Source organism: Cervus elaphus, chromosome 18 (assembly GCF_910594005.1).
Source record: "Cervus elaphus chromosome 18, mCerEla1.1, whole genome shotgun sequence".
Classification (NCBI taxonomy): Eukaryota; Metazoa; Chordata; class Mammalia; order Artiodactyla; family Cervidae; genus Cervus; species Cervus elaphus.
This window is the reverse complement of record NC_057832.1, coordinates 29,600,353-29,612,483: the sequence shown is the minus strand read 5'-3', so window position 1 is coordinate 29,612,483 and position 12,131 is coordinate 29,600,353. Positions and strand designations below refer to the sequence as shown.

The following is a 12,131-nucleotide window of genomic DNA, read 5'->3' as shown; positions in this document are numbered from 1 at the left end:
GCAGCAGATGATCCCTGCGTTGGCAAGATTCCCCTGAAGCAGGGAATGGCAACCCACTCTAGTAGTCTAGGTGGCAGAATCCCCGGAGAGAAGAACCTGGAGGGCTACAGTCTATGGGGTTGCAAAGAGTTGGACATGACTGAGAGTCTGAGCACATATTTCAATTAAAAAAAAAACTTTCCTATGTCAAGAGTGCAAAGCAAGGTGATCTTATAGAGAGTCAGACATTTTATATATATATCAGAAGGAAAAGCCATAATACATTTAAACACACCTAGCAGATTTCCTTGGACACAAGGGCAACCACGTCTGCTATTCTGGTGTAATTATTAATATCATCCCTTGCGCTTTCTGTTTGGACAATGGACTGTATAATCATTTACATAATAGGTACTTAGCAAATGTTACTATTCTTTTCAGTATCCTAGTTTGAATAATAATAATATATATGCACATGTGCATGCTCAGTCATGTCTGACTGTATGCGACCCCATGGACTGTAGCCCACCAGTCTCCTCTGTCCATGGAATTCTCCAGGCAAGAATACTGGAGTGGATTGCCATTCCTTTCTCAAGAGGATCTTCCAACCCAGGGATCGAACCTGGATCTCCTGCATTGCAGGCAGATTCTTTACCATCTGAGCCACCAGGGAAGCCTGATAATGTATATGGTCACCACTTAAAATGGTAATTTCATTTTTTTTTTTTTTACAGAAACAGTATTATGGTAAAACTAAAGTCATTTATTTATCCATTCATTCACAGCAATTATTTGAGTTCTTGCTGTGTTCTGGGTACTGTTCCCTAAAATTGTAGGGAAAAAGATAAATAAACTTCATGACCTCAGGGAATGTATATTTTAGTGAAAAAGCAGACTCTAGAGTAGTAAATAAATATACAATATACTTTTAGGTACTGACATGTACTTAACATAATCTAAAGATAGGTAATTGAAAATAAAATGTTGTGGGAGAATGTAAGCACATTGAGATAGAGAAGACATCTCTCATAGGACGACACTTGGGAAAACATCAAATGATCTGAGGGAGAGTGCCATGTAGATATCTTAAAGAAGAGCTTTTCCAGGAGAGAAAACACCTTTCTTAAGTGTTCAGCCACAGACTTTCCCGGTGGTCCAGGGGCTAAGACTCTGTGCTCCTAATGCAGGGGGCCAGGTTTCCCCCATGCTGCAGCTAGGACCTGCTGCAGTCATAGAGTGTTCAGCCATTGAGGTGGAAAAGATACTTGGCATATTTGACTAGCAACAAGACCAGCGTAGCTGGTACAGAGTGTGCAGAGAATGGATGGGGTTGGAGGGAGGTTGAGTGTCATGGTAAAGAGTCTGAATTGTCTTCAGAATGCACTGCGGAGTTACTGGAGGTGGATGCAATCTTAATTTAGCTTCTAAAATGATCATCCTGTGTGCTGTGTGAAGAGAAGACTGCAGAGAAGTGTATCACATTCCTCAAATGTACGTCATCAGGTGTTGTCAGCTGCACACCTATCTCTGAGCTCATTGATCCTCATTTCACCCACCCACCTTGGTTTCCAAATTAACATGAGCATGACCTGAGATTACCTTTTCTCACGCCTCTCCCCTTCCATTTTAGGGTGTCACTGAGGTGTGAGACGCATGAGATCTTACTAGTTAGTGTCCATGCAAGTACAATCTGTAATTATAAGGGGATTAACTCTAGAAGAGAGAATGTGGACAGTTTTTTTTCTCTCTTCCTCAGAATTGTCTTGAGTTAGAGTAGCTCTTGTGGTCTCTTAAATATTTGTCTTGAAAGAGTGAGCAATGCATTATTCTTGGTGCCAATCCATGGGCAGCATTGTAGTGCACTCTGCTATCGGCTCAATTCTCTATCTCACCTACCATTTCCATTATTCTGTATCCTTTGGGAATGCACTTCCTAACACAAGAGAAACATAAATTCCTTCCCTTCCTCTACTTTCTGGGGAAAGCAGGCTAAGTAAGATATGAAGAAGAGGACAAGTATAAAGATCAGTTGACAGTATATTAAAGTCATCCAGGAAGGAGATGCTGGTGACTTGGAACGTAGTGTTTGCTACTGTCTGGTAATCAAGAATGTGATTTAATTATATTTTTTCTATTTCCTTTCTTCATTACCATATTACCTACCTGATTTTTTATCCTTGCAAGAATGAAATACTGTTGAAGATGGTTTTATTTTGATCTTTACCCTCCTCCAGCAACTTTTTTCATTTTTATAACTATGTCATTCTAGTACTCAAAAGCCTTTGTCCTTCAGTTTATCACCATATTAAATTTTAATTCTTTTGTTTATGTTTCATGCTCTTCCATTAAGTGAAAGTGAAGTCGCTCAGTCGTGTCCGACTCTTTGCGACCCCATGGACTGTAGCCTACCACGCTCCTCCATCCATGGGATTTTCCAGGCAAGAGTACTGGAGTGGGTTGCCATTTCCTTCTGCCTCATTAAAACTATCCAAATTTATGTCATACTTCTTGAAATATAATAATCTCCTTACTGCTCAAACGTATGTTCTTATTCTTAGCATTTTCCATATGTTACCTTCTCCACAGCCAAATAACATCAAATAGTGACAATTTTACTTCTTCCCTTCCAAGTTGGATGCTTTTTCTCTTTCTTTCTTGTCTTTTTTTTCTTCTTTTGGTCTGATTGCTGTGGCTAGGCCTTCCAATACTGTGTTAAATAGAGGTGGCAAGACTGGGCAGTCATGTCTCGTTCCTGAAATCTAGAAGAAAACTTTTTAGATTTTCACTGTTGAGTGTGGTGTTAGTTGTGGATCTGTCACCATCTTATGTGTGTTTAGTCGATCAGTCACGTCAGACTCTTTGTGACCCCATGGACTGTAGCCCGCCAGGCTCCTCTGTCCATGGGGATTCTCCAGGCAAGAATACTGGAATGGGTTCCCATGCCCTTCTCCAGGGGATCTTCCCAACCCAGGGATTTAACCCAGGTCTCCCACACTGCAGCTGGATTCTTCACCATCTGAGCCACAACAGAAGCCCGTGTGGATTTTTCATAAATATGCCTTATTGTGTTAAGATATTTACCTTCTATATCCAGTATGTGAAAGTTTTTATCATGGATGAATTTTGAATTGTCGAACGCTTTTCTGTATCTCTTGAAATGATCGTGTGATCTTTATCCTTTAGTTAATGTGATGTATCACATTGCTTAATTTGCAAATATTGAACTATTTTTACATCCTTGATGTAAATCTCACTTGATCATATACTTATTCCTTTTTATATATTGCTGGATTTAATTTACTGATCTTTGTTGAGGACTTCTGCATGTATACTCACCAAAGATATTGCCCTGTTATTTACTTTCTGCCCTGTTGTGTCTTTGTCTAGTTTCAATACCAAGGTAATGATGGCCTTGTAGAATGAATTGGGGAAATGTTCCATATTCTTCAATTTTTTGAGTAGTTTGGGAAGGATAACTCTTCTTTATATGTTTGACAGAATTATCCTGTGATGTTATGTGGTCCTAGACTTTTGTTTTCTGAGGTTTTTTAAACTACAAATTCAATTTCGCTATTAGTGATTGGTCTGTTCAAATTGCCAATTTCTTCTTGATTCAGTTTTGGCAGGTTGTATATTTTTAGTAATTTCTCCATTTTTTTCTTAGCTGTACAGTTTGTTGGCATGTAACCATTTATAGCATTTCCTTATGTTTTTTAAGATCTTTGAGGTTTTCAGTTGTTATTTCTCCCCTTTCATATCTTATTTTGTTTAGTTGGGTTCTCTCTTTGGGTGAGCCTGGCTAAAGTTTTATCTATTTTGTTTTTGTCTTTTCTAAAAAACTAGGTCTTGATTTCATTGATCTTTTCTCTTGTTTTCATGGTCTATGTTTTATTTATCCCCTCTCTGATCTTTATTATATCTTTCTTTCTGCTGACTTTGGGCTGTATATTTCTTTTCCTAATTCTTTCAGCTGGTATGGTAGGTTGTTTGAGACTTTTCTTGTTTCATGAGGAAGGCCTTTATCACTGTAAACTTTCCTCTTATAACTGCTCTTACTGCATACCATTGGTTTTAGAAAGTTTCATTTGCATTTTCTGATTGCATCTTTGGTTTCCTCATTGACTCATTGGTCTTTCCATATGTGTTCCATTTGCTATATACATTTAGGTGCTCCCTGTATTGGGTGAGTATATATTAATGGGTGCAGTGCCCTCTTCTTGTATTGGTCCCTTAATCACTATGCAATAACCTTCTTTGTCTTTTATTATAGTCTTGTTTTGAAGTCTGCTTTGTCTGATATGAGTATTGCTACCCCTGGTTTTTTGTTGTTATTGTTTGCATGAAATATCTTTTTCCATCCCCTCACTTGGTCTATGTGTGTCTTTAGTCCTGAAATGAGTCTCTTGTAGGCAGTATATTGAAGAGTTTTTGTTGTTGTTGTTTTTCTCATTCAGCCACCCTATGTCTTTTGATCAGGGCATTTAATCTACTGAAATTTAAATAATTATTGATAGCTATGTACTTATATGGACTTCCTTGGTGACTCAGTGGTTAAAAAACAAACAAACAATGCCTGCCAGTGCAGGAGATGCAGATTCTATCCTGGGTCAGGAAGATCCCCTGGAGAAAGAAATGGCAACCCACTCTAATATTCTTGTCTGGAGAACTCCATGGACAGAGAAGCCTGACCAGCTATAAAAGAATCAAATACAACTTAGCAACTAAAGAACATCAGCAATGTACTTGCAAGTCATTTTATTACTTGTTTTCCAGTTGTTCTATAGCTCTTTTACATTTATTTCTAATTCTTTTTGTTTTTCTTATGGTTTGATACTTTTTTTTTTTTTTTTTTTTTTTTTTTTTTTTTTGATAGTGGAGTGCAGTTTATTACACCGGCGGGCCCAAGGCAGAGTCTCCTCTTAGCCAAGGGCCCCGACCAGCATTATGTGAAAATCTTTTATACCCCATGTGTACGCGTCCAAACCCACCAGCCGAAATCCCTTTAGGCTTACAAAGGAAGGGTAAATACAATCACAATAACCCCATCATTCACGTGTTATGTGTTACAGATACTGTCTGGAGGCAGGGGTGATTAGTGTCTTCCCTGCCCAGAAGGGAGTCTTATCCTTCCACTGTCATTTCCACAGGCACTCTTCAAGATTCCCCTGCCCAGAGGGGGGTCTTATCCTTCCATTGTCATTCCCATAGGCCCTAAGCACAGAGTTCAGAGTCCACTGGAGAGGTGGCCGCGCACGACCAGCACGGACAGGCCTGAGATGGAGTCCAGGCCCTATGAATTCCTTCTTCAACTCCAGTATTCTTGCCAGGAGAATCCCATGGACAGAGGAGCCTGGAGGGCCACGGTCCGTGGGGTCACAAGGAGTCGGACACGGCTGAACGACTGAGCACGCACAGACGAATGTTCACCAGTTGGATCCTTGGCTCCCCTCCAGGGCTGGAGGGGGCTGTCACTCTCTCCGGGCAAGCTGCCCACCTAGTTCACTTCCCAAAAGATGTGACAGAACAAAAAGATATGACAGAACAAGAGCTTAACCTTGTATGCTTCAAGCCCAGACATTTTTCTCCATCCCAGAAAGAAGTGGCTTAATATTATAAACAGCCATAAAGTGATTTAGTATTATAAATAGCTTGTGGTTGTTGCTGTTTAGTTGCTAAGTCATGTCTGACTCCTTGTGGCCCCACGGACTGTCTGTGGCCCCAGGCTCTTCTGTCCATGGGATTTCCCAGGCAGGACTACTGGAGTGGGTTGCCATTTCCTCCTCCAGGGGATCTTCCAGGCCTAGGGATTGAACCCGCATCTCTTGTGTCTCCTGCACTGACAGGCGGATTCTTTACCGCTGAGCCACCAGGAAAGCCGCACATGTGACTAGTGGCCATCATATGGGGCAGTGCGGATACAGAAAATTTCCAGCTTTGCAGAGTTCTGTTGGACACTGCTGCTCTGGAGCCCAGAAGCCCAAAACAGGTACCCAAGAAGTGTGTTATAAAATAAAGATTTCTTTATCCCCTTCTTACAAGCGTGCGAAGAACATAGCTCAGAGAGGTTGTGTCATTATCCCAAGGCATCACAGTCAGGAAGCAACTTCGAGGGGATTTGAACCCAGGGCTGTCTTGCACACATGACTCCCTTTGCCAAGAGCCAACAGCCTCCGGGCTGTTTAGAGAATTCTGCGGAGAAACCGTGCGGCTTCATTGAAGAATTGTTGCCCAGTCTGGGGTCAGTCCTGATTCCATCCCAGATTGATTGGCTGTGTGACTTGCGTGACCAACTCAGCTGCGTTGGGTATAAGATGAAGAAACCAGCCGTGATGTCCTGAGGGTTGGATGAGGCAGGCAGAAGGCCTGGTGCGACAGGGTACTACTCTTCATATCCTGGCTGGCTTTGGCGTGGGCCGCATGGGAAGTGTACTGGTTGGCTTGACCGATAATAGCAGCTCCTGTTTCTGGAATGCCGAGGTGGGGGCTCCCACCGGAGACTCTCTGGTCACCGTGACTGTGTCTCGCTAGCAGGATCCAGGGCACCACGGGGAATCGTAGGGAGGAGCTATCCGCTGAGAGGTGGTGAGCTCCCGGTCCGCGGGAGTGTGCAAGCCGGTGATGGGCCCTCGTCTGCGACCAGGACGCCGGGGAGGGATCCGCGAGCCCCTCGGCGGGCCCCTCCCGCCTCCAGCCTCCCGCAGCGGCGGCCGCGGCCGCTGCGAGCGCGGCGCCGGCGGGCCTGATACTTTTCTTTAGTAGTATGTTTAAATTATTTTCTTTTTGGTTTTTGCTTATCTGTTGTAGGTTTTCAGTTTATGGTTACCAGAGGGTTCACATGTTGACCCATAATTATATCTACTTGCTCTAAATGGTAGTCTTTTAAGTTAGGACACGTTCTAAAAGATCTACATTTTTTAATCTTCTCCCCATGAGATGATTTTGTATTTTTGATGTCGTGTTTTATGTCTTTGTGCTTATCCCTTAGCAGTTTATTATGGTAGTTATAGTGGTGTTTACAATATTTTGTCTTTTAATCTATATACTGGCCTATTTAAGTAGTCATCAATCCTTACTACATATTTGTCTGTCTTTCCTAGTGGGATTTTTTCTTTGCTGAAGATTCTATTTTTCCATTTAGAGAAGACCCTTCAACATTTATTTTAGGGTAGGTTTAGTATTGATGAAGTCTTTTAGTTTTGCTTGTCTGAGAAGTTCTTCATCTCTCTTTCTATCCTAAATTATACTTTTTCTAGGTAGAGTATCCTAGGTTGCAACTTTTTTTCCCTTTCAGCACTTTGCATATATCATGCAACTTCCTTCTGACCTTCAAAGATTATGCGGAGAAACCAGCTTATAGCCTTATGGGGATTCCCTTGTATAAGACTCTTTGTTTTATTCTTGCTGCCTTTAGAATTCTCTATATATTTTTGACTTTCACCATTTTGCTTGTGATGTTTTGGTTTGGGTCTTTGGGGTTCATCTTGTTTGAGTCTCTCTGTGTTTTCCATACCTGAGTACTGTGTCTGTTTCCTTCTTCAGGTTTGGAAAGTTTTCAAACATAGTTTCCTTAAATACAATTTCAATCCCCTTCGTCTCTTCTCCCTCTGAGACACTGACCTCAGATATCTTTTTTTAAATTAATGTATTATTTTGACTATGCGGGGTCTTTGTTGCTGCACAGGCTTTTCTCTGGTTGTAGTGAGTAGAGGCTACTCTCTGGTGGGGCATCGGCTTCTCGTTGTGATGGCATCTCTTGTGGAGCACGGGCGCAGTGTGTCCGGCACATGCAGCATGTGGGCTCCATACTTGTGGCTCCCAGGTTCTAGATCACAGGCTCAATAGCTCTGGCACATAGGCTTAGTTGCCCTGCAACATGCGGGATCTTCCTGGATCAGAGATCAAACCCACGTCTCCTCCATTGGCAGGCAGATTCTTTACCACTGAGCCACCAGGGAAGCCTCTCAGAGATCTCTTAAACTATATTAATTTTTTAAAATTTGTTTTTCTTTTTGCTTTTATGAATCAAACGCAAAAAATCAATTAGGGATTGATTCAATTATTTAATCTTCCAAATAACTTATATGTTCTCCTGTATCAGTCTGTTAGTCATTCCCTCTAATGTATTTTTTATTTCCTTCTAATGTGTTTTTTTATTTGAAACTTCATTTCTGATTAGGTCTCTTTTACGTTTCCTAGTTCCTTGTTAAAACTTTCACTGTGCTAATTTATTCATTTCCCTAATTTAGTTAGCATTTTTATCACCAAAGCTTTGAATTCTTTATCTGATAGGTTATTTCTGGGGATTTTTAGGGACTTTTTTTTGCTCTTTCCGTGAGAGCACTTCCTCTGCCTCTACATTTTGCTTAACTTTCTCTCCCTCTCTGAATTTAGGTTAAACAGTTACCCACTGAGATCTCAAAGGGATGTTCTTATGTGGGAGCATCATTATACAAATTGTGTGGACCCAGTGCGTTTGGTGGAAAAGCTGGCTTTGCCGTGGATGCTCAGGGGGTACTGGCAGCCCCCACTTAGGTACGGGCTGTGACTGGGGATGGAGGAGCCGGGTTTGAGTTGGGACTTTCCCCTGCTCAGTGGCCTCTGTCAGGTTGGGATCTGTTCCCAAGCTCTTGCAGCAGAAGCCCGGGGGGTTGAGCGCAAGCTGGCCCTGTTCCCTTGATGTGTGTGTTTTCTTCTGTCCCCACGCTGGGCCCCGTGCCCTGGAGTCAGCGGAATGCCGAAGCAGAAGGGGGCTCGTGTAGGCTCTCGGCTCGGGTGAGCCGCAGAGAACTGTCCAGGCTGTCTCCAGTGCGCCGCCTGCTTAGACACCAACGATTGTTTCTCTCATTTTACGCAGATGTAGCCTTGTGTGCAAGTTCCCTTTGTCACTTACAGTGGGGCACTGACCCCGGCTACTGCCGCCCCAGCCCCCTTGTGGACCCACACCGCAGGACAGGCAGGCCCTACGTGGACTTTTTGCCTATTCTGGGGGCAGAAGCAACTGCTGCCGGGGCTGCAGGCTGCTTCCAGCGTTCTGCTTGAGTAAGTGCCCATGATCGCCACCCTGCCCCACCCGGGCTCCGCCAAGATGGGGCACCTCTCTGTCTGTCGGCTGATCTTCACATTCTGGCATATAAAATATTCTTCTCATTATGTCAGCAAAATGAAATAAATGTCAGTATCCTTCTTTGAAGGTCAAAACTGCCTTTTTAAGTCATTTAGTTCTTAGTTTTCCATTTGTGTATATAAGTATCATAGGTGTACTTAGCCCTTTCTTTTAAGTATCAAGAAAAATGATGGCTTTCTTTTATGATTTTGGTTCCAGACGAATAAAAGCAATATTGAGGTTTCTGATGGCAGCATTAAAATAGCTTTGAACAGCCCTAGATATTAGAAAAGAAGGAGAAATTTGTTCTGACTGTTATCATGTAGACCTAGTTTAGTGTTATTATTCAGAACATCTTAGATGCATCTATGATGTTAGCCAGGTGATATCTGTATTTCCTCTATGGGTTCATCATTAGAAAATAATGCATTCAATGTCTATAAACACTATATTTCCTGCTTCTTTGCCTTGATGTTAATGTGAAAATTTAGTTGTAAATTAGATATATTAAAAAAAGGATTGTTGAACTTTAAGTACTATGTGTTTACCATGGGAATGTTTAGAACTTAATAAATTTAATTATGTTTAACACTTGAAGTAATATACTGCCATTTGAGTATAAGAAACCAGGTCATATTGGTTCCATTTTTCTGGTCATAAGTTTTTCACTTTAATACAGAATATTTTATGTATATATCCATTTTACACCCAGTTAAGAATATAACAACTAGATATTTATAATTATAAACAAAGCACTTGGTTTTGCTTTCCCGTGATTCAAAAGTGTTCTTATCCATCCAGGAATGAATACCTAACAATTTTAGCATCATGTCACACTATGTCAACATGAATACCAGCATCAACATGAAGATGTGTTAGTCACCTTATGTAAGGCAATATATAATTTCTGACTTTTGGAACTGTCAATCAAAATTCAACAATGGAGGTAACTGACATAGTGTGAGTGAAGTACCTCATACCTATAGTGCATGGATATGTCATTTATGTTTTGCTGTTACTCCTGTATGCACTATTCCCACAGAAAATGCAATTCTCCAAGGGATTTTTTTTAGAGGCCAAAAACCCAGCATGGTAAGTTCTTGTTGAGAACTGAGATGGGATTGATTTGTTCAGTTGGTGACAATAGAACTGTCATCAGAAATTGTCAGTAATTTTTCTCATACAAGTATATTTAATTACAGTTCTGGATAGTCAACACTAGCCTATGCTTTTTGAATATTTATGTTCCAAGGGTTATGTTTATTAAAAGTTCATAGTTATAAAAGGTAGTTCAGTGTCACTAAATATGTTCAAGGTCATCCCAATGTACATGTGGTCTTTGAAATTACATTCTTTGAAGGCATTTACAAAAAAATCTGTGTGAGGTAAATAGGTTACAAACTTTGAAAAGGATTCATCTGAAGAAATAGGCCTTCAGTCACGGTTCACATGCCCTCACCTCCATTGGATAATCTTAGAGTAGGGTCACTGCCATGGGCCTCTTACATGTACTTTCAAAGCTGTAAAGATAATTAACTCTGGATTCAAGGTTAGGCAGAGTTGTAAAGATGGAGTTGAAACCACATTTACTGTTGTTGTTTTTTTGTTGTTGTTGCCTTGTAAATAATTGAAAGATCTTCATGCATGAGTAAATGTGTTGTTTTCTGTTTTAAATGTAAACTATATACTCTAGGTACAGTGTAAACTGTATTTGACTTTATAATGTGCTGAAAACATTTTGAAAGATGAAAGGACATTGATACTTAAGGCTGGAAGAGTAATCCCTTAGGGTTAAGCTCATGAATGAGAATCAGTTTCATGTTTAACGTGGTTTCACTCACTTGACTCTGTTCTGCAATATGCCACATGGCTGACTGCCCTTGGTTTTCAAAATTTTATTTTATATTTCTGAATTGTGGCTTATCTATTTAATGATTATGTATTATCATACTTGAAGCAGTACATGGTCAATTTTTCAAAATCTTACTGTCAGGGTATTACCAAAGGGTGTTATGTGAATCTCTATCAAAGTAAAAATGTGTTCATGTTTTGAATGATCAAATATGTGCCCATGTATTTGATGCTTAATAAAAAAAACACCCTCTCTTTTGTGCAGATAAAATCATACCTCTGCTGTGAGGATTTTTCTAGAGAAATACTTTTTAAAATCCTTAAGTAATGAATGGTATTGGTCTTAATATATGTGTGATTGTGTGAATATTCACTTACCACTTTTGCTGAAATGCCTGAAATGCATAATAACATACATAAACATTAGTATACTCATTTAAATTTTAGTGTCACACTGAAATAAGCTGGACTTAGGGTGCCATTATTTATGATAATGATTTGGATAATCAGATATATAAGGCTTTTTAATAGCGTTTTTTTTTTTTAATAGTGTTTTTGAAGGAGAGGACTGGAAGGCCATGTGTCATAATACTTTTTTTTTTTCATTTATTTTTATTAGTTGGAGGCTAATTACTTTACAGTATTGTAGTGGTTTTTGTCATACATTGACATGAATTAGCCATGGATTTACATGTATTCCCCATCCCTATCCCCCCTCCCACCTCCCTCTCTACCCGATCCCTCTGGGTCTTCCCAGTATACTTCTTATATCAACAAGATTTCTCTGTTTCCATGGCACAAATTAGATTCTTTTACAAAAGTTATCTGAGAGTTAGTCTATAATTTGATTTCCTTTGTCATTTCAACCACATTACATTTCTGTTTTACATGTGGATTGATTTCTGTCTGGCTTCTTGCTTTTATTATTTATTTAGATCAGGCAGTTGAACTTTAACTCCACAGATGAAATAAAGTAGATAATAATGAAATAATAAAAGAAAAAATGATCTTGAGATAATAGAAATAGACCAGTTTTGACCCAAGCAATTGACTTTAAGAATTCACCGTAAACATGTAATTTCTATTAATCTCTCCAAGGCATAATGGAAGTACTTAGAATTCTTAATTTTATGAGTTAAGCAGATGCATTATACATAGTTGATGAATCTTTCCTGTCAGGCTTCCTTGGTATCTCAGC

At 40.1% G+C, this 12,131-nt stretch overlaps 1 protein-coding gene across 1 annotated transcript in view; it reads left to right on the top strand.

Annotated features, from left to right (window-relative positions):
* Positions 1-12,131, top strand: part of THSD7A (thrombospondin type 1 domain containing 7A) — a 463,607-nt gene that overhangs the window by 94,297 nt on the left and 357,179 nt on the right. The window lies entirely within an intron of this gene.